The sequence below is a fragment of the Pipistrellus kuhlii genome, unplaced genomic scaffold (assembly GCF_014108245.1).
Source record: "Pipistrellus kuhlii isolate mPipKuh1 unplaced genomic scaffold, mPipKuh1.p scaffold_m20_p_3, whole genome shotgun sequence".
Classification (NCBI taxonomy): Eukaryota; Metazoa; Chordata; class Mammalia; order Chiroptera; family Vespertilionidae; genus Pipistrellus; species Pipistrellus kuhlii.
Window position 1 is genome coordinate 82,966,834 of NW_023425529.1, and position 23,725 is coordinate 82,990,558.

General features: G+C 41.4%; 1 protein-coding gene across 4 annotated transcripts in view; it reads right to left on the minus strand.

The window, feature by feature from the left end:
- RAD52 (RAD52 homolog, DNA repair protein) overlaps positions 1-12,577 on the minus strand; it is a 36,584-nt gene extending 24,007 nt beyond the window's left edge. For 3 of the 4 annotated variants that reach the window (XM_036457125.2, XM_036457129.2, XM_045588380.1), the window contains exon 1: positions 12,490-12,573. The gene's annotated coding sequence lies outside the window, so the exon portion shown is untranslated. Of the gene's footprint in view, positions 1-12,489 lie in introns of all 4 variants that reach the window. The other variant, XM_036457124.2, reaches the window with a different exon arrangement.
- Between the last annotated feature and the right edge of the window lie 11,148 nt (positions 12,578-23,725).

The following is a 23,725-nucleotide window of genomic DNA, read 5'->3' on the forward strand; positions in this document are numbered from 1 at the left end:
AGGTGATTCCAATTGTGAACGAAAGGAGCCACATGCTAACCTGACAAGCTCAGGGGAGGCCTGAGTGGCAGTCTTGCAAACTCAGAGACCTAAGATAACCACAAAAGATGGTTTGAAAATTAAATATTCAAACTATAAACAGGTTATATTGGGTAGTCATGTCCTAAGATAACATATCTGTGAGATGTCTGGGTAACTTGTAACTTCCCTTTTTCTGGAGCTCCTGGGGCACAACCGAATGTGGTGGGCGCCAGGACAGATGCCTCAAATTCCTTCTTTATCATGTAATTGTTCCTGCACTCACCTAAGTGAGCGTCCATCATTTTACTTTTTATCCAATCCCAGGGGTTTCCCACTGCTTTGCTTTATCCTTAATCTGTCACCAATGAATTTTATGTAACCCACCTATGTCTCTTCTTTGATTACAATGTATAAATAGAAATGTAGCCCGCCATTCTTCAGAGCATTATCTCAATTTATCTCAATTTATTGAGGTTCTGCTTCCCGGCATATATCGTCAGTTTGGCTCAAATAAACTCACTAAAATTCTTTACAGGTTTCAATGGTTTTTTTGGTTAACACAATCAAGGGCATATACCTGGATTGCAGGTTCCTTCCCTGGCCAGGCCGGAGGTGCATGCCAGGAGGCAACCAATTGATGTGTCTCACATTGATGTTTCTTTTTCTCTCTACTCCTCGCTCCTCTCTTCTCTTCCTTCCACTCTCTCTAAAAAGTCAATGGGGAAAAAAATCCTAGGTGAGGAAGAACACAAATAAAAAATAAATATATAAAAAGAAGAGGTGCCACAGTGTGCCAAACCCTGCTATAAAACATGTATTGAACATTACAGTCAGATGTGGTTTAAATCCAGCCATCAGGTAAGTTACTTAAATTGGATAACTACTTAGGTTCCCTGTGCCCAAACTTCTTCACTTGTAAAAGAGAATATTAATAAGATAAACTTCATAAATTTGTCATTTTATAATGATGTGGTAATAGCAGCATCCAGCAAGGCTCATCATTAGATGCTAAAAGTTGTGGTGGAATGGGATATTCATAAAGTCTCAAATGAGCACCTTACTGAATGGACTTAATGCCAATGAATTGCATGCCTAAAAATGGTTAAATAAATTTTGTTATGTGTATTTTACCACTAAAAAAATAGCTTAACATAATAAAGGTTTATATAATCCCATACAAGATCTAATGCAGCTGGGGGTCTTATAGCTGCGTCATGTAGCACATGTGACCTCTAAGGTCATTGTGGCAGCAGCAGAGTTGAAGGAGTCACACAAGGTCACAACTGCCTTAGGGCAGAAGTGAACAGAACTTGTCACATGGCCCCAACTTAATTGCAATGGAGGCTGGGAAACATAAGAAAGCATTTGAATAGTTTGTGAGTACTGTCTCTGCCACAGCCATTTCCCCCACTCCAATATGCGATCCTAGAAGGTGGGGGATTCCTCCTGATTCATTTTGACACCCCCAAGTGACTAGCACAGTGCCTTATGTATAGTAAGGGGTCAGGAACAAAGTCTTTAGTTAGTAATTAAATGAATAGATGAGAGAAGGAGTGAAATACATAATGCAGGATAACAGACAAAGTATATATTTTTAATTCTTTAGAAACTAATTTTATAAGTCACGAATTACACTTCTCGCATTTAAAAAAGAGCTTGTTGCTACTTTTCTAAACACTATCATAAAATATTCAACTTTTATTTAATAGTTTTTTATTGTTTTTTTAATATATATATATTTTATTGATTTTTTTACAGAGAGGAAAGGAGAGAGAGATAGAGAGCTAGAAACATCGATGAGAGAGAAACATCGACCAGCTGCCTCTTGCACACCCCCTACTGGGGATGTGCCCGCAACCAACGTACATGCCCTTGACCAGAATCGAACCTGGGACCTTTCTGTCCGCAGACCGACGCTCTACCGCTGAGCCAAACCGGTTTCGGCAATATTCAACTTTTTGTTGAAGTAAAGAACTACCCTTATCTCTCTCCATAAAACATGGAATCACTTTTTTCTTCTAGTTTCTACTCTGAAATAAAGCTTACTGCTCTGCCTTCCATTCTAAACTGTTTACAACTATTCTAAAATTAAAACACTTTGCACTGGCCAGGTGGCTCAGTTGGCTGGAGAACTGTCTGTACACCAAAAGGTTGTGGGTTCAATTTCTTTCTTTCTTTTTTTTTTTAATATATTTTATTGATTTTTTACAAAGAGGAAGAGAGAGGAATAGAGAGTTAGAAACATCCATGAGAGAGAATCATCAACCAGCTGCCTCTTGCACACCCCCTACTGGGGATGTGCCCGCAACCAAGGTACATGCCCTTGACCGGAATCGAACCTGGGACCTTTCAGTCTGCAGGCCAACGCTCTAGCCACTGAGCCAAACCGGTTTCGGCATGGGTTCAATTTCTGATCAGGGTACATACCCAGGTTGCAATTTGATCCCTGGTCAGGTGAGTACAGTAGGCAACCAATCAATACTTCTCTCACATCGATGTCTCTCTCCCTCTCCCTTCTCTCTCTTAAAAAAAAAAAAAATCAATAAAAACATATTCTCAGGTAAGGATTTAAAATAATTAAAGTATCTTTTTTGTTGTTGTTAATCCTCACTTGAGGATATTTTTCCATTGATTTTTTTTTTAGAGTGGAGAAAGAAACATTGATGTGAGAGAGACACATCGATTGGTTGCCTCCCACACCCACCCCAACCAGGGACTGGAATCTAGCCTGCAACTGAAGTATGAACCCTTGGCCAGAATCGAACCTGGGACCCTTTAGTCAGTGGGCCAACACTCTATCCACTGAGCCAAACTGACTAGGGTAATAAGCTTTAAGCAAAAACACGGGTGGAAGTAAAATTTGGCCAGATCCTCACCAGCAAGAGATGGCTGTTGTCTTTTTTATATGACTGTGTTTGTGTATGTGTTTTATGTGTATGTATGTGTATATTTGTTAAATAAAAGCAGAATCCAAATGTATCAGGCATATTTTATGTAGCAGCATCTCAAGTCTTCTCGGCTTTGCATGTCTCAGGTCCCTGATTACTTTTTTCATCCCAGCTAACTAGGCAAACCATGTATGCGTTGATTCTAACCACCTGCACAAGGATAACCAATGGTCCTTCACTTCTTGCTCATGCTGGATGCTTCTCACCTACCACCTTGGTTTCCCTTTTGACTTTGAGGTGTGAGAACCTGTGGGACCCTCTTATGCCCACACATGCACAATCTGAAAATGTAGGGAGTAAATGTACCATGAGGCAAAGCTTTTACCAGTGAGATACAGAAGCTGAGTAACACATCTTCTCCTTCCTTCCTTTGAGTGGATTGTCCTGGGATGCAGTACTTTAGCCATCCTCCTGGAAGACAGCTTTAGGAAATCAAGCAACCAGGTTTACTTATTATAAACGGGTTGCCAGCTTGGAAAGGTACCTTTGAACTGATTTACTAGTAATCTTACATCTCTCCTCAACGCCCTGCCCCCTCACTTCTGCTTTCTGAAATTGCACTTCCTGAAAACATAATGGCATATAAGCTTTTGCCTCAAGCTCCAGGTTCTGGAGCACCCAGGTTTAGCAGACACTATGAATGCTCTGCCAATTATCCCTCAGCTCCTACCACACTGGTGCACCCTCATCTAACTTCCAAATGCCAACATGTGCATCTCTTTTTCTGAAGAGATGCACATGTTGACATCCAGGGCCCATTTTGCATCGGTTAATGGAAGCTGGAAGCACCAGAGAACTGAGCCCCTGGGAGCAACCCAAAACAATGACTGACAGGAGTTAGTGTGTACAGACGCTGGGTTTCTTACCCATTCTGTGAAATAACACTGAGCATTGCTCAGTGCTGGCTCCAGAGGTCCCCAGTGAAATCGGACTTGGTTGCCCACCAGTGGTAATTGGCTTGACAAATACTTTTGTTTAATGACTTTTCTTTCCCACCTCACTTCTCCTCTCCTCTACCAGGATGCCCTGGGGTCATCTCCCAAATAAACTATCTTCACTTGAAGGGAAAATGTGGGGACTGGGGAGCTGGGTGGCAAAGATAGATTAACAATGGAGAAATCTGGCAAATAACCATCTTAATCAAGTAATTAAACATAATGTCACCAATAATAGCACCAAGTGCTTTCTGAAGGAAGCACTGAGAGTCACAAAAACATTTTGGTAGTGTTCTACCAATCTACTCCTGACTTGATCGTAAGTAAATGACCAGACAAATTCAAATCTACAAGGGTTGACTCTTTAAAAATGTCAAAAAGAGAAAACCAAGTAAAACAAAAAGTCTAGTGAAGTCTTCTACTGTAGATTAAAGAAGACTAAAGAGACATGACAACTAAAATGCACTGTGTGATCCTTGATAGGATTTTAGGTCAGGAAAAAAAAAAGCTACAAAGGACAATACTGGAGCAATGGGAAAGTCTAATGATGGACTGCATATTAGATGCTGGTCTTTTATCATTGTTAAACCTACTGGGTGTGATAATTACATCATGGTTATGTAAGAGATATATGATAAAGTATTAGAGTAAATTGGTATGTTTTCTGTAAGGTTCAAATCATTCAATTAATAAAATGTTACTGTGTGTACTGTGTGTGCAAACGAGAAGAGAAGGAGAAAGGTTAAAGCAGAGTAACAAAATTATGAATCTAGTGTATGCAGGTATTCATTGTATAACTTTCCTGAAGGCTTCAAATTTTTTAAAATGTCAGGAAAGACTTCCTAATAGTCAAGGTTATGACAGCTACATAAATCCAAATATCTCAATACTCTCCAAAAACTATACAGATTTACAAGAACAAATAAAATCACAAGTAGTCCAGTTGGTGTGGCTCAGTGATTGAGCATCAACCCATGAACCAGGAGGTCATGGTTGGATTCCCAATCAGGGCACATGCCCGGGTTATGAGCTCCATCCCCAGTAGGGGGTGTGCAGGAAGCAGCCAATCAATGATTCTCACTCAACACTGATGTTTCTATATTTCTCTCCCTTCTTCTCTCTGAAATCAATAAAAAAAAATATATATATATATATATATATATATTTTAAACCCTGGTCGGCATGGCTCAGTTGGTTGGGCACTGTCCTACGCACCAAGAGATGGTGGTTCAATTTCTGTGCTTGATGCCTGGTAGGGGACCTGGCAGGCAGCCAATCACATTGATGTTTCTCTTTCTCTCTCCCTAAACAATAGCAAAAAATAAAAATATATACTTTTAAAGAAAAAAATAATCTCCTGATTAAAACAAAAACAAAAACAACAAAAAAAACCACAAATATCCTGTAACTTTTAACATAATTAGAAGACTGAAAATACAATACTATTAGCTCAACTAGCCTGGAAGTAGAAAACATAATTTCTGGTGGAGATATTTCTCAAAGTCTCACCCAAACTCTTTAAGGAGAGCAAGGTGGACCCCAGATGGGAAAGGAAATGCCTAGAAGAGAGAAGAGGATGATGAAGAGCCTAAGAGGAACTAAAATCATTCCTGGGGAAAGAAAACCCATACTTAAGTATAAAGATACTAAGTGTTCTGTTAGACCAGTGTAGTCTAGAACTCAATGAGGCAGTCTTGGAAAGTCAATGTTTCTGGGGAGAAGCGGTTGAAAGAAAAGTGAGATGCCTTTTGAAACTTCTGTGAAGAGAGAAAGTGGGGAATATAGGATCCTGTAATTCAAGAGAAAAACGTAACGTCAAAGAACATCTCCTCCATAAAAGCCTTCTAATAAAGAGGCCAAGATTACTTACAAGCCAACAGAAACTACCTTTGAACCAGGAATCTCATAAATCATCCCAGCTGTCAATCCTGTTCACAAAATGCAAAATTAGAGATAAAAAAGAGTCAGTGAACTTGAAGACTGAAAATAATGAAAGAGTTTCAGGGTTCTGTGGAATAATATCAAAATGGCTAGCACGCATACAACTGAAGTCCCAAAAGAAGAACTTAAGAGAATGGGGAAAATATTTTAGAAAATAATGGCCTGAAATTTCCCAAGATAAGTGACAGGCATAAATGTGTGCATTTATGAAGCTCAGCAAACCTCAAAGCAGGATAAATACAAAGAAAACCACACTAAATACATCATAGGCAAACTGTTAAAAACCAAAAATAAAGAGAAAATCTTTAAAGCAGAGAAAAATGGCACATTGCATACAGAGTAATAATACAAATGATAGCTCCATTTATAAGTCTAAAAAAAACCACTTTTGAGTAACTTTAAAGATGTATGAGACTGTACACTGAAAACAAAACAGTACTAGAAGAAAAAAAATTAATATATATATATTTTTTATATCAGAGAGGAAGGGAGGAGAGAGATAGAAACATCAATGATGACAGAGAATCATTGATCAGCTGCCTCCTACACACTCCCTATTGGATGAAGCCCGCAACCTAGGCATATGCCGACCAGGAATCGAACCATGACCTCTTTAATTTTTTTTAACATATAGTTTTTATTATTTGTTTGTTTGTTTTTTTACAGAGAGGAAGGGAGAGGGATAGACAGTTAGAAACATTAATGGGAGAGAAACATCAATCAGTTGCCTCCTGCACACCCACTACTGGGGATGTGCCCAAAGCCAACGTGAATGCCCTTGACCGGAATTGAGCCTGGGATCATTCAGTTCACAGGCTGACGCTCTATCCACTGAGCCAAACCAGTCAGGGTGAACTGTGACATCTTGGTTCATTGGTTGATGCTCAACTACTGAGCCAGCCATGCCAGCCAGGTCTAAAAGAAATTTAACAAGACTTAAATAGAAAAGGGGAAGTACCATCCTTTATAATAAAACCCTAATGTGTAAATGAACCAAACGGCAGAACCGGTTGCTATGATGCATACTGACCACCAGGGGGCAGACGCTCAATGTAGGAGCTGCCCCCTTGTGGTCAGTGCACTCCCACAGGGGGAGCACCACTAAGTCAGAAGCCGGGCTCATGTCTGGCAAGTGCAGCGGCAGTGGTGGGAGGTCTCCTGCCTCCGTGGAAGCACTAAGGAGCAGTGAGCAATAAGGAGCAAGGGGTCTCGGACTGCAAGAGGGTACAGGCTGGGCTGAGGGGACCCCCTCACTCCAGTGCATGAACTTCATGCACTAGGCCTCTAGTGTTCATATATTTGAAGACTTGATATTGTTTAGATGTTAATTCTATTCAGATTGATCTAAAGATTCAATGCCATCCCAATCATAAACCTACCAGTCTTTTTTTGAAGAAACTGATGACTTTAATATTTATATGGAAAATGCAAAGAATCTAAATTAACCAAATCAAGCTTGAAAAACAACAATAAAGTTGCTGACCTGCACTATATGACTTCCAGATTTATGATAAATCTACATTAATTACAACAATGTGGTACCAATAAGGATTGATCAATGGAACAGAAGAGTCCAGAAATCAACTGCCATTTATACAGTATTCTGAATTTCAATAAAGGTACCAATGCATATCACTATACCCAACAGAATGGTTAAAAATAAGGCCTGACAACACCCAAAGTTGGCAAGGATGTTAAGCAATTAGAACTCTCACCCACTGTTGGCAGGAAATACAGTGATAAGACTACTGAGCTGTAAACACATGCTACCATTCATAGAAATAGGGAGACTAACTTGAAGATGGAGGAACAGATCCAGGGAGTAAAGCAAGTCTCAGGCCTTGAACCTAATGGTTCTTTATATACCTTAGATATCAGCTCTCTGTCAGAAAGGTGTCAGTGTTTGCCTTTCATTAGAGTTGTCTTTGATGAGACGTTTTCAATTTTAATGTAATACCATTGATCTTTTTAAGAGTGGTTATTGTTTTCCTAGTCTCGTCTAAGAAAACCTTTTGCACGTCCCCACGTCATGAAAATAGCCTTCAATATTTTCTAGCAGACTTATAGTTTTATTATAATTTCTAAAATAAACCTGATAATTTCTTTAGAAATTAAATATGTATCTGCCACATAGCCCAAGAATTCTTCTGATAGGTATTTTCCCAAAGAAATAAAAGCATATGACAAAAAAAAAAGACTTGTCAAGGTAAGGAGAAAGAATTTAAAGTAGGATAGTGACTGTGAGTATAGAATAGATTATTTAAGAGATATTAAGAAGGTAAACAAGATTGGGAAACATTTCTAATCTTATCCATTTCCTTATTATCTAAAAGAATTTCTAATTATATGTGGAGGGAGGCACACAAAAAAATGAGGGAATAAAGCATTCTACCTAATAAAAGAGCAATATGCAAATTAACCATCACTCCGCTCCACAAGCCACACCCACTAGCCAATCAGGGCATGTAAGCAAATTAACCCCAACCAAGATGGCTGCTGCCACAGAGGCTTGGGTTTCTCTGGCCACAGAAGAAGCCAAGCTTTCCGTCTACCATAGCAGGCCTAAGCCTCCACTCCAGGCACAAAGTTTGCATTATAGAAGGTAAACAAATCCAAACAGAAATGGCTGCCACCATGGAGCGAGCAGGCTACAAAGTTTCAATTGTAGAAAATAAATATATCCCAGATATCAGGGCCTCCACTTGGGTCACTGGGGAGTGTGGCCAGCCTACAAACCACCAGAGGCCCCTCACTCAGGCCTCCCCATGTCTCAAGGGAACCCCCACCCTGATTCAGGACACCTTTCAGGGCAAACCAGCTGGCCCCCACCTGTGCACCAAGCCTCTATCCTATCTAATAAGAGTAATATGCAGATTGACCATCACCCCAACACACACATGGCTGCCCCCATGTGGTCAAAGATCCTGCCCCTTTGTGGACACAAGATGGCCACCACAAGATGGCCAGCAGGGGAGGGCAGTTGGGAGGGATCAGGCCTGCAAGGGAGGGCACTTCAGAGGGATCAGGCATGCAAAGGAGGGCAGTTGAAGTCAATCAACCCTGCAGGGGAGGGCAGTTAGGGGTGACCAGGCTGGCAGAGGAGGGAAGTTATGGGCAAACAGGCTGGCAGGGGAGCAGTTAAGACATTAATCAGGCTGGATGGAATTGGTTAGGGGGTGATCAGGCTGGCAGGCAGAAGCAGTTAGGGCCAATCAGGAAGGCAGGCAGGCGAGCAGTTGGGAGCCAGCAGTCCTGGATTGTAAGAGTGATGTCCGACTGCCCGTTTAGCCACTGGGATTGGGCATAAACGGGCAGTCGGACATCCCTCGAGGAGCCCAATTGGAGAGGGTGCAGGCTGGGCTGGGAGACACCTCCCGCCCTGTGCACAAATTTTGTGCACTGGGCCTCTAGTATTATATAAGGAAATTTTCCTTTTGTCTGACCTCTTTTTATTTTTTAAAATTTGATTACAGAGAAGGGAGAGGGAGATATAGATAGAAACATCAATGATTTGAGAGAATCATTGATTGGCTGCTTCCTGCACAACCCCTATTGGGGATCGAGCCCACAACCTGGGCATATGCCCTTGACAAGAATGGAACCTGAAACTCTTCAGTCCCCAGGCCAACTCTCTAGCCACTGAACCAAACCAGCTAGGGCTCGTTTCATCTTTATTAATTAAAGACAGGAGAGGACATAATCATGAATGGTAATAGAAGCCATCTTTAAAAATTCAGACCTTTTTTTGTAAACCATGAGGAAGCAATGGAAATTTTAAGTTGAAACAATAAAATGACATTTATGTCTCAGAAAGCTCTTCGCCAACAGTGAATAATTGAGGGAAGAGTTCAGTTAGGAGTCTATGTTACAACAGTCCAGAAGGGAAATTATAAAGATTCAGGATCATAGACATGTAGTAGAGAAAGGATGGACTCCGGATATGTATTACAGGAAGCAGAACTGACAAGACTCAGTGATGGGTGAGGATCAAGAACAGCAGGATTGGATATCAAGGTTTTTTTTCCCTTTTATTTTTACTTACATACATGACACACACAAAAATCAAGAATAGAAAAAAAAACTTTTTTTTTTAAGAAGGAACTAGATCTCAAAATGTCATCTCACTACATTCTAAATAGAATGTGTTTCTGTTTAAAGACAGCTTATTTAATATATATAATATTATTGACTTGTTCACACTGAACAGTTTACTAGTATCCAAAAGAAACATTGTAAGGCCCATCACAGCCTTCCTTCACTTAAACAATAAATAACATACTTCAGCAATATGCTGGGAGGCCTTTACATTGCCCCCACCCCAACCCCACCACTCCTGGAGAGATCCCAAAAACCTGACTAAATATACAAGGACACAATTCCAGTATGAGAACTGAAAGAGCATCACCTGGTTTAACCCTGAGAATATGAGCATCAGGCAACTCAAATTTTTCAGAGTCCTGCACATCTGCAAAAGTGCCATGAGCATCAATTAGGGACTTAGGATTGCAAAGCTTAGTGAGTAAATAAATTCATTAAATACAGATTTGACATATAGAAGATCGCTGTGGGTTTAAGGTAAACCATTTCCCCACAGCTCTCTCGGTTACTTTGTCATACACTCATCTCCAACGACACCCAGTCCGTCCATACACCAGCTAACAGTCATGGCACACATTACACAGCAACATCTCCGGTAAGAACTGCACACAAACACTTCTCTGCCAGCTACCGCTACAATTAATGGTCCAATCAGTGCTGAACCGTGAAGACTTTATTATTATTGTTGTTCCAAGTATTACATGTTTACTTTTCCCCCCCATTAGCCCCCCTCTGCCATTCTCGCCTCCCAGGACAAACTCCCACCGCCCCAGTGTCCTGTCCATTGGTTATGCTAATGTGCATGCACACACGTCCTCCCTGCTGTCTTCCTGAGGTTGCATGGTCTGATCAGTGTTTTTTAGTCTCTAGATTAGGGGTGTCAAACTCAATCAGAGAAGGGGCCAAAATCTAAAATCCAGCCTAAATCGCGGGCCGAATGGTTTACTGAACAGTCATAAACTGTCATTGTGATGGAAACGCAGCGGAGTGCAGTGATGACAGCGCGGTGAGGGCCACATTGCAAGGCCTGGCGGTACGGATTTGGCCCGCGGGCCTTGTGTTTGACACATGTGCTCTAGATCTATTTTTGTTCATCAGTTTATGTTGTTCACGGAGAAGACTTTAAAAAGACAAACTTCCACAGAAACCGGTTTGGCTCAGTGGATAGAGCGTGGGCCTATGGACTGAAAGGTCCTGGGTTCGGCCGAAACCGGTTTGGCTCAATGGATAGAGCGTGGACTTGGGGACTGAAGGGTCCCGGGTTCAATTCCGGTCAAGGGCATGTACCTTGGTTGCGGGCACATCTCCAGTAGGGGGTGTGCAAGAGGCAGCTGATCGATGGCTCTCATCGATGTTTCTCTCTATCCCTCTCTCTTCCTTTCTGTAAAAAAAAAAAAAAAATCAATAAAATATATATATTTAAAAAAAAGACAAACTTCCCTAAACTGAGGCCCCTGGAATACCGACCCATTCCAGAGTTAAATTTAGTTTTAAAGTGTTTGCATCTCAGACAAGAGTTCTGCGGAGGAATAGACAGCTGGTCTAGGTCTCTAGGAAGCCTACAAGTCGGAGGGGGGAGGGGGGGGACGACCAAATGTCCCAAAACTAATGTGGTATATCCCTACACCTGAGTATTATTATTTATATTATCCAGACATAAAAAGAAGTGAAGTACTGACGCATGCTACACCATGGATGACCCTTGAAAACATTATGCTAAGTGAGGAAAAACAAGACACAAATATTGTTATGGTTCCACTTTTGTGAGATATCTAGAACTGGCAAAATCAGAGACAAAAGGATGAGTGAGGCTGAGGTAGGGGATAGGGAGCAGTGCCTACTAATGAGCTCCAGGTTTCTTTTTTAGGGCGATTTAAAAAGTTCTGAAATTTGACAATGGTGGTTTTTACCGCCTTGTGAATATACTAAAAGCCACCGAGTTGTTCTCCTTAAAATAAGGTGATCAGACATCCCGACTCTTAATTTGTCCCGCGGCGTTTTAAAAACAGGCCAATTTTTTTTTTTTTTTTTTTAATCGGGGGACTGTTTTTAAAACGCCGCGGGACAAGTTGTTAGAAGTCGGGACTGTCCCGCCAAAAGCGGGACGTCTGGTCACCTTACCTTAAAAGGATAAATTGAATCCTATATGGATTGTATCTCAATTTTTTTTAAGAACAGGTTCTAAAAGGCTGAATTCGCGACCAAACTGAGTGTCAAATTCCTTCCAAACTGCAGCCAGTGCTTCCAACCCAAGCAGCGGCCCGCGGCTCCGCGCCGGGAGGGCCGCCCACAGCAGGCCGCCGCCCTGCCGGCGGGGCCCTGGAGTGGGCGCCGCCTGAGCGGGTGCAAGTCCCCTGTTCCCGGCCCCTCCTAACCGACCTCTCAGACACCATGACCCTGAGCCCCTTCTGTGAGTTACTCAGGCCCCTGGGCTCTTGATGAACACCGCGCTCAAGCCCGATCGGCCCGGCGCTCCACTTGGCCTCGAGCCGCCCAGTCCACTCCCCGGGCCGGAACCACCCGCGGGCGTCCTCCTCCCCACTTACGCGCCTCGGCAGCGCGCGGTGCACGCAGGGAGCCCGGTCTAGGCTAAGTGAGGGGGGAAGGGCGTTTAGATAGAGCCGCGCGGAGGAGTCTGGGAAGGAAGTGCAAGGGAACTCTGGGAAGAAGGTCCTTATCCAGGAAGAACAGGAGGAGGAGCCGTAAATCAAATGGGAAGGGGAGGAGAGCCGCAAAGCAATCTGCCGAAAGCCGTAAAGCAAGCTGGAAGCGCGACGCCGATCTTCACATTCTTAGTCACTCACCGCTCCAGCCAGGCCCTCACCGTCCCCTCAGGTTGTGCGGCGCCCGGATCTCTGCTGCCCCCTGGCGGGCGGTGAGTTCGGCGGGGCATGCTCTTAAAGCCTCTTTCCGCGCCTTCCTGAAGGACTGCACAAACCCACTCCGGGATTAGAATGCAGCAGTGGGTGGAGAGGAATGTCTCAATACCTATCCGTGCACCCTACGGATATGCCAACGAAAGAAAAACATGCTATCAAGTCTTATGAAGAAATGGTTATCAGCCCCAACCAGTTTGGCTCAGTGGACAGAGTGTCGGCCTGCAGACTCAAGGGTCCCAGGTTGGATTCTGGTCAAGGGCATGTACCTTGGTTGCGAGCACATCCCCAGTAGGGGTTGTGCAGGAGGCAGCCAATTGATGTTCCTAACTCTTTATCCTTCTCCCTCTTTGTAAAAAGTCAATAAAATATATATATATTTTTTTTTAAAGATGTGGTAATCAGAGCCCTTTTTTTAAATATATTGATTTTTTTACAGAGAGGAAGGGAGAGAGATACAGAGTAGAGAGTTAGAAACATCGATGAGAGTCATCAATCAGCTGCCTCTTGCACACCCCCTACTGGGGATGTGCCTGCAACCAAGGTATGTATATGCCCTTGACCGGAATAGAAACCGGAACCTTTCAGTCCGCAGGCCCACGCTCTATCCACTGAGCCAAACCGGTTTCTGCAATCAGAACCCTTCATAGACCTCCCAGACAGGTATAGAAAACTGAGGCACACCCCCAATCATCACCTGTTGACTTTTTTTTAATTTTTGTATAATAATTTTACATGCAATAAACATTAATATTTTAAGAAAAATTGCCGAAACCGGTTTGGCTCAGTGGTAGAGCGTCGATCTGCGGACTGAAAGGTCCCAGGTTCGATTCCGGCCAAGGGCATGTACATTGGTTGCGGGCACATCCCCGGTAGGGGTGTGCAAGAGGCAGCTTGTCGATGTTTCTCTCTCATCGACGTTTCTAGCTCTCTATCTCTCTCCCTTCCTCTCTGTAAAAAATCAATAAAACATATTTTTAAAAAATATTTTAAGAAAAATTATTTTAAATATAATGTTACATGCAATAAAAATATTTCAAGAAAAAAGATTTTAAATAAAATAATATTACCAAAACTGTATTAATATAATAATAATATCCCAACAGTTGTAGGAAATATTAAAAATCTTCAAATAACAGGATTACTTCTAAAATATTTTTCCCCTAGCTCTATTTTGGTTCATCAGTTTATGTTGTTCATTATATTCCACAAATGAGGGAGGTCATGTGATATTTATCTTTCTCCAACTGGTTTGTTTCGCTTAGCATAAGCTCTCCAGGTCCATCCATGTTGTTGCAAGTGGCAAGAGTTCCAAGTAGTATTCCATTGTGTGGATGTACCCTGATGGCTTCTTAAATTAGCTCTGACTGGAAGGAAATTACTGTGTGGCTACTTGTGAGGAGGGATGTCCCTTGGAACTGTGCCTTGCCATTGAGTGATGATTGCACATCCTATTTGCAGTGCTCAAAAATTAAAAAAAGTTTAGACATCACACCCCTAAATTAAATACTAAGAACAAAATAATTCACTTATGTTTTCAAATTGCTTGTTTCAATAAACCCCTTTTAATTAGACTACTCATTATCTGAGTAGAACTACTTCAGGGCAAGTCATTTCCTGGATGACTACTATCAAGTAACATTATCTGAAACTGAGTAAAGAGCCTAGAATCAGAACCAATGCATAATTTGTTTGATAAAAGTGGCATTTCATTGGGAGTGGGGGAATAAGGACACATATGTAATACCTTAGTCAATAAAGAAAAAAATATGAGCCCTAGATGGTTTGGCTCAGTGGATAGAGGGTCAACCTGCGGACTAAAGGGTCCTAGGTCCAATTTCAGTCAAGGGCACATGCCTGGGTTGTGAGCTTCATCCCCAGTGGGGGGGGGAGGAGGGAGGGCATGCAGGAGGCAGCCAATCAATCTCTCTCCCTCTCCCTTCCTCTCTGAAATTAATAAAAATATTTTTAAAAAGAAAAAATGCATATAAAATAAAAAATATTTTAAAATGGCATTTCAAGTCAAACAATAAAAGAATACTTATTTTAAAGTGGTGTTGGGACAGTTAGTTAACCATTTGGAATAGATTCCTTATAAAAACATATACTTAAACAAATTACAATTGAATTCAAGGGTGAAATATGAAACACGTACAGTTACACAAAAGGCAAAGTAAAAAATATGCAGATGAATATCCGACCTCAGAATGGAGAAGTGTCTTGTAAGTATAAAAGCTGAGAAATAAATTCTAAACATGAATAAATGTAAGTACCTACATAAAACTTCTTAAACTTCTGGAAGTAGAAAATAAAATAAAACTTTAAATGTAAACAAGAAAATAGGGGAAATATAATTAACATACATGGTAAAGAGAGTTCATATATAAAAAGTTCTAACTATTCAAAAAAATAGACAAATGAAATGAATGGATATTTCACAAAAGGAGAAATATAATAAATATGAAAAAGGTTTGACTTTAATAAAATTAAAAAGTGAACAAATTAAATTAAGTATATCATTTCCACACCCATTTCTATTTTAAATTGGGAAATTAAAATAGTTCTTTGACCAATCATACATGAAAAGTAGTCTTATTCTCAGAGTTAACCATTTTTATTAGCTGGTGTATATTCTTGCTGACCTTGTATTGATGATCATACGTTGATACAATTTTGTCTGACATTATCTAATTCAGATAGTTCCCCTTAAAGAGCCCACACGTGGACTTATTCTGACACACTCCCTCTGAGCTCCACCACTGGAATAGCAGCTCAAAAGGCACTAAGAACATATCAGGAGGAAATGAGTAATCTGGTATCAGGGTGTGAGCTAGGGGTGTGGGGCAGCTTTCTGCCCTACAAAAATGCTACAGAGTAATTCAGATGATACTTATATTGCTTTTAGGACTGTAAATTGATGCACCCTTTCAGTGAAGCAATCTGGCAATATATATTAAAAATATAGAGACTTCCAGTCAAGATAGTTGTGTAGATAAATGCAGTACTTGCATCCTCCCACAACCAAATCAACATTACAACTAAACTACAGAACAGCATTATTCAGAACTGCCTGAAATTGAGCTGAAGGGAAGTCCTACAACTAGAGATTTCAAGAAGAAGCCACATAGAGACTGGCAAGAGGAGTGGAGATTAAGAATGGGCTGGTTCTATGGTGGATAAAAAAGGGGAGAGATATCACAGCTGTGGAGACCCCCCTGAAGAAAGAGTGATCCCATTCAAACCCCATGCCCCCAGTCCAGGGTTCCATTGCCAGAAAGAGGAGTCCCCATAACTTCTGGCTATAAAAACCAAAGGGATTGTGGCTGAGTAAGATGGAGGGCTGCTGGAGTCCAATGTAGTTCCTCCTTTTAGAAAACAATATGTTTTCATTGGTTTTAGAAAGAGAAGAAGGGAGAGGGAGAGAGAAACATCAATCAGCTACCTCCTACATACCCCTACTGGAGATCAAGCCCAAAACACAGGTATATGCCTTAACTGGGAATCAAACAATCAACTTTCATGCATGGGATGACACTCAAACAACTGACACCCACACAAGCCAGGGCTCAGATAGTTCCCCTTAAAGGGCCCACACCTGGACTTATTCTGACACACTCCCTCTGAACTCCACCACTGGAATAGCAGCTCAAAAGGCACTGGGAACATATAGGAAGGAAATGAATAATCTGGTATCAGGGTGCGAGCTAGGGGTGTGGGACAGCTTTCTGCCAGTCAAAAGTGCCAGCAGAGGCCATTGTTCCTTTTCTAGCACAATGCCAGCAAGAAGGTACCATAGTTGAGTCTCCATCAACCTAGCTCATACTGTTCAACCTGCCCTGGTGATTCTCAAAGACCCTGCCCACCAACTTGCAGACTCACCCAAGCTGTTTCCAATGAATTTTCCATTACATGACTTGTCCTGACTCATGCTGCAGATTTTCCTAAAGACTCACAAACAAGCAGCATCTGGCCTTGGTATGCTCCAAACCTCTCACTGAGTGGCATTAGCAGCAGCTGGCCTTGGATTGCACCTTGGCCTTGCCTTAGCAACTTCAAGCCCAGCACAAGTAGCAGCCATCTGCAGATCACATTGTAGCTCATGCCAGGTGGCCCTGCACAGAATACAGGAAGTGGATGACCCTGTCCTGTATCTCCCAGAAGGCCTCAGAGCCAGTGCACCTGTTCATATTATGACAAAACACCACCCAACCACCTCCACAAGAAGCACATTCAAAGGTGGACTAAAAATAATACAGGCTAAAATTGACAAACCTACAGCCAATATCATATTCAATGGCAAAAATTAAAAGTATCCCCCTCTAAAAACAGGAGCAAGACAGAAATATCCACTTTCACCACTCTTATTCAACATAGTACTGGATTTTTAAGCCACAGTGATAAGACAAGAAGAAAAAATAAAAGGCATCCAAATTGGAAAGGAGGAAGTAAACTGTCATTATTCGCAGATGACATGATATTGTACATAGAAAACCCTAAAGACTCCACCAAAAAAACAAAAACAACAACAACAAAAAACCCCTGCTAGATTTAATAAATAAATTTGGCAATGTAGCAGGATATAAAATTAACAGCCAGAAATCGATGGTATTTTTTACATCAATAATGATCTCTCAGTAATAGAAACAAACAAACAAAAAATCCCACTTACCATTGTAACAAAAAAATTAAGATACTTAGAAATAAACTTAACCAAGGAGATAAAACACCTGTACTCAGAAAACTATAGGACCACAAAAAAGAGATAGAAAAAGATATAAATAAGTGTGTGTGTGGGGGAGGGGGGGGAAGATATAAATAAGTGGAAGAATACACCATGTTCATGGATTAGTAGAATTAATATCATTTAAATATACATATGACCCAAAGCAATCTATAAATTTAGTGCAATTCCTATTAAAATACCAATGCAATATTTCACAGATCTAAAACAAACACTCCAAAAATGTATATGGAACCAAAAAAAGACCTAAATAGCCACAGCAATCTTGAGAAAGAAGAACAAAGTTGGAGGGATCAAAACCTAATATCAAGTTATACTACAAAGCCACTGTAATCAAAACAGCTTGTATTGAGCCCTAGCAGGTTTGGCTCAGTGGATAAATCATCAGCCTGTGCACCGAAGGGTCCCAGGTTTTATTCCAGTCAAGGGCACATACCTCGGTTGCCGTGTGCACGAGACATTCAATCTATGTATTTCTCTTACATCTTTGTTTCTATCGCTCTTTCCCTTTCTCTTCCACTCTCTCTGAAAATCAATGAAAAAATATCCTCAGGTGAGGATTTAAAAACAAAAACAAAAAAACAGTCTGGCCGAAACCGGTTTGGCTCAGTGGTAGAGCGTTGGTCTGCGGACTGAAAGGTCCCAGGTTCCATTCCGGCCAAGGGCATATACATTGGTTGCGGGCACATCCCCGGTAGGGGTTGTGCAAGAGGCAGCTGGTCGATGTTTCTCTCTCATCAACGTTTCTATCTCTCTATCTCTCTCCCTTCCTCTCTGTAAAAAATCAATAAAATATATTTAAAAAAACAAAACAAAAAAAAACACAGTCTGGTACTGACACAAGAACAAGCACATAGATCTATGGAACATAACAGAGAACTCAGAAATTAATTCAAACTGTTATGCTCAATTATTATTTGACATGGAGGAAAGAATATACAATGGAGTAAAGACACTCTCTTCAATAAATGGTGCTGAGAATATTGAACAGGTACATTTTTTAAAAATGAAACTATACCACAAACTTATACTATACACAAGAGTAAACTCAAAATGGATAAAAGACTAAATGTAAGTTGTGAAACTTCAAAATCCTAGAAGAAAAGGTAGGCATCAAAATATCAGATACCTAATGTAGCAGAATTTTCACAGATACATTGCCTAATGCAAGAGATACAAAGAAAAAATAAACAAATGGGACCAAATCAAACTAAAAAGCTTCTGCACAACTAAAAACAACAACAATTAATAAAATGAAAAAGGAAACCACTCTATGGGGAAACATATTCACCAATGATACATCTGATAAGTGATTAATTTCCAAAATATATAAGGAACTTATGCAACTCAACACCAGGAAGACAAGCAATTCAATTAAAAAAACAGTCAAATGACCTGAATGGTCACGTCTCCAAAGAGGGCATACAGCTGGCCAACAGACATATGAAAAAATACTCTTTGTCACTAATCATCAGAAAGATTAAATTGAAACTACTACTACCTCACACCTTCCAGAATGTTTATGATAAGTAAATCAACAAGTAAGGGTTGGTGAGGATGTGGAGAAAAGAAAACTCTAGTTCAGTGCTGGTGGAAATGCATACTGGAGCAGCCACTGTGGAAAACAGTATGAAGTCTCCACAAAAATTAAAAGATGGAACTGCCATTTGACCCAGGGATCCCACTGGGAATATATCCTAAGAATCTTAATACACTAACTAGAAAGGATATATGCATCCTTATATTCATAGAAGCATTATTTACAATAGCTAAAATCTGAAAATAGCCCAGGTAGAAAAATTGATTGAAAAGCTGTGATATATTTACACTATCAAATACAATGTAATTATTAAAAGAAAAAAAGAAGGAATTCTTTATTTTTTAAAATATATTTTATTGATCTTTTACAGAGAGGAAGGGAGAGAGATAGAGAGCCAGAAACATCGATGACAGAGAAATATTGATCAGCTGCTTCCTGCACAGCCCCCATAGGGGATGTGCCCGCAACCAAGGTACTTGCCCTTGACCGGAATCGAACCTGGGACCCTTGAGTCTGCAGGCTGACACTCTATCCACTGAGCCAAACCGGCCTCAGCAGAAGGAAGTCTTTTAAAAAAAATAAATCTTTATTGTTCAGATTATTACAGTTGCTCCTCTTCCCCCCAACTCATCCCCTTAACCCCCCACCACCACTATCCTCATCCATAGATGTAAGATTATTGTCCAATCTCTTCTCGCACCCCTCAAGCCACCTTCCCCCAGAGAATTGTCAGTCTACTCCCATTCTATGACCCTGATTCTATTATATTCACCAGCTTATTCTGTTCATCAGATTTTTTATTCACTTGATTTTTAGATTCACTTGTTGATAGATATGTATTTGTTGTCACTGTTGTTCATAAATTTTATCTTAACCTTTTTCTTCTTCCTTCTCTTCTTAAAGAATTCCCTTCAGCATTTCATATAATACTGGTTTGGCAGTGATGAACTCCTTTAGCTTTTTCTTATCTGTGAAGCTCTTTATCTGACCTTCAATTCTGAATGATAGCTTTGCTGGGTAGAGTACCGTATTTTCCGGCATATAAGACAACCCCCTAATTTTACAGTTAAAACATAGGTTTAGGCCTATTTTCACTGTATAAGACTACCCCCCACTTCAAAGAAAAGACTTACTTTGCCGTCAAGATCTGCAGGTAATTTTTGTGCAATTTTGGTCTTTTGCCCCCGATTTTCGGTTGACTTTTTTTTGTTTCAAAAGTTGTCTTATACTCCGGAAAATACGGTACTCTTCGTTATAGGTTCATCACTTTGAATATTTCTTGCCACTCCCATCTGGCCTGCATAGTGTATTGAGAAATCAGCTGATAGTCCTATGAGTACTCCCTTGTAGGTAATTAACTGTTTTTCTCTTGCTGCTTTCAAGATTCTCTCTTTGTTTTTTGTTCTTGGCATTTTAATTATTATGTGTCTTGGTGTGGTCCTCTTTAAATTCCTCTTGTTTGGGGTTATCTGTGCTTCCTGGACTTGTAAGTCTATTTCTTTCACCAACTAGGGGAATTTTTCTGTCATTATTTCTTCAAATATGTTTTCAATATCTTGCTCTTTCTTCTTCTGGCACCCCATAATTCAGATGTTGGTACACTTGAAGTTGTCCCAGAGGCTCCTAACACTATCTTCATATTTTTGGTGTGTTTTTTTCTTTTTGTTTTTCTGGTTGGGTGTTTTTTGCTTCCTCATATTTCAAATCTTTGATTTGATTCTTGGGATCCTCTAGTCTACTATTGAATTTCTGTATATTATTCTTTATTTCACCAGTGTATGCTTAATTTCTGACTGATCCTTTTCCATTTTTTTGGCATTCTCATTAAGATCCTTGAATGTCTCACTAAGTTCTTTGGAGGTCTCACTAAGTTTCTTGGAGGTTTCTAGAAGACTATTGAGTAACCTTATACCATGGTTTTGAACTCTATATCTAGTAGTTTGCTTTCTTCCATTTCTTTCATTCATGACATGTTTCTCTGTCTCCACATTTTGATGGAGTGGCTTTGTGTGATAGGTGTCCTATAGGGCCCAGTGTCTCAGCCTCCCTAATCACCTGAGGTGGACACTCTTGCTCCCCCTTTTTGTGGGCTGGGTGCACAGTATTGTTATTGTTAAGCCTTGATTGATGTTGGTATCACTGGGAGGAATTGACCTCCTGGCCAATTGACTGTGAGAACCCACTGTGTCTATAATGGAAGAACTGCTGTGCTAGAGACACCCTTATGGGTCAGGACTTGCTTCAATGGGGCTTTGGTGCTCACTGAGTCTGCCTCCTGAATGTGTCACTTATGTATGTGAGGATCTCCAAGGAAATGCAAAGTTAGCTACTGCCTGAGGCCACCCAGCAGGAGCTACAGCGAGATCTGCAGATTTCTTCTCTTTGTTTTGGGTTTGGAAGTTTTGGAGCTCTCTGACATTTTTTAGGGTAGGCTGCAAAAGGACAGGCCATTCATTTGCAAAAGTCGCTGTGCATAGTTTGGGTGGGGTTTTAAATTGGTTGGTGTGGAGTCTCAGGGAATCACTAGGGTATAGCAAACAGCAATGGCTGCCAGTCAGCTGTCTCTGCGTCTCTGAGTCCCTGAGTCCTCATGTCCCGTTCCCACAGTAACAATGATTCCTGCAAACACCTCTGTGAGAAAGCCACCCTCAATTTCTGACCCGATGCCAGACAGTCCAGTTCTCCTTGTAGGAGTCTGGGTCCCCAGAGTCTTGCTGGAAACGAGTTCAGAGCAGTTGGGAGCTTGTATCTCCCTTCTGATTGAATAAAACAGCACACCCAATCGCCAGCCCAATTAGCACAACTCTGCGCCTCTGCTTTTCTGCGCCTCTGTACCTCCTACCCAGTCTCAATGCACTTTTTTCTTTCCTTCTAGTTGTAGAACTTCTACTCAGCCAGCTTTCCCGTGATTCTGGATGGTAGTCATTTTGTCATTTAGTTGTAGTTTTGGTGTGGTTGTGAGAGGCAGCACATACAGGTATATACCTTATGCTGCCATCTTGGTTTCTCAGAAGAAGGAGCTCCTACCTTTGCAACAGCATGAGTGGACTTGGAGATTATTAAGATTATTATGCTAGATGAAATAAGTCAGCCAGAGAAAGACAAATATCACATGATCTCATTTATGTGTGTAATCTAATGAACAAAATAAATTGATGAACAATATAGGACTAGAGGGATGGATGCATGAACAGTTGTCAGAGGGGACCAAGGTCAGGGGACTAGATGAGATCAATGAAAGAACATCTATATATATAAAAGCCTAAACAACTGAAGGACCAAACCATCTGACCAGTTGCTATGACATGTACTGACCACCAGGGGCAGAACTGCCTGGTGATCAGTAAGTGCCCACAGCAAGAGTGCCTCTGCAGCTGAGTAATGAGCTACTGGGTGGCAACAATGGTGGTGGTGGTGGCAGCTGCGGCAGCAGACTCAGTGGGGCTGGGATGAGTGGGGACAGTGCGGCACCAACTCAGCCTGCTCCCTGGCCACCTGCTTCTTCACGCACTACTACATACCCCAAGGAGACCTGGAATACAAGAGGTCTCAGGCCAGTCTGAGGGACCCCACCAGTGCACGAATCTGTACACCAGGCCTCTAATATATGTATATATGCATAACCACCAGGCCTCTAATATATGTATTGAGTATATATGCATAACCCATGGACACAGACAATAATGTGGTGAAAGCCTAGGGTTGGGCAGGTGCTGGGTGGAGGAAGGCAAAGGAGAGAAAATGGAGAATATCTGTAATATTGTCAATGATAATAAAAAGTGCACTGGTCTTAGATGGCTGCTGATGAGAAGGCAGGCTGTAAGATAGTATGTGAGTGAGAGAATGAAAGGAGAGTGTGTGGATGTATGGGGAGTGCCTATTTGTGAGTGAGGGACAGCTATATTCTAAGGAACTGTTGGGGACTGCCAGACCAGGCTTCCCTGACTGAGCAGCCTCCACTGCTGCTGACATCTCTCCCAGAGAAACTGGCTCTGCCGCAGAGACTGCATCATCCTGAAAGGGAGAGTTGCTGTGATCATAAGTCAAGCCTTACCTTCAATCAGGAAGAATCAGATACCTCATTGGAGCCTACAACCACAACACCCAGGGACCAGCAGCAAACCCACAAACACTGGGTCTCAAGCAGCGTGAGTACGCTGACGTGGACTAGCTCTGCACCTTCTCACGAAAAGGTCAGATTTCACCCAGAGAAAGGTGAGGTCTGTGATCCAGGCTGAAGGCGAAACGTGTAAAGTGGGATCTAGAGGTTCAGAGGAAGTCTGTGCCCCACAAAATCCGCAGATATTGGGGCTAGTGTAGTCCGTGAATGTGGAAGGAGGTCCACAGGGCTGCTGACAGAAGGGAACTCTTGAAATAAATCCATAACTGGGCTGGGCTCTAAAGGGCAGCCTGAAGCTTTACCAGTAAACTGGCTGCTTAGTGCCAGGGGAAAAAGACATGTGCAGAGATGTGAGCAGAGAAGCTCACTCTGCCGGGAAGAAAAAGTCATGAGTTCACGCACTTACTCTGGCTCTTTTTTCTCTTTAAATCCCTGCTTTTCATTTCTAAGCCCAGTACATAGGATCGCCCACTTAAACACACTCTCAGAGACTGCAGGGGAAAGT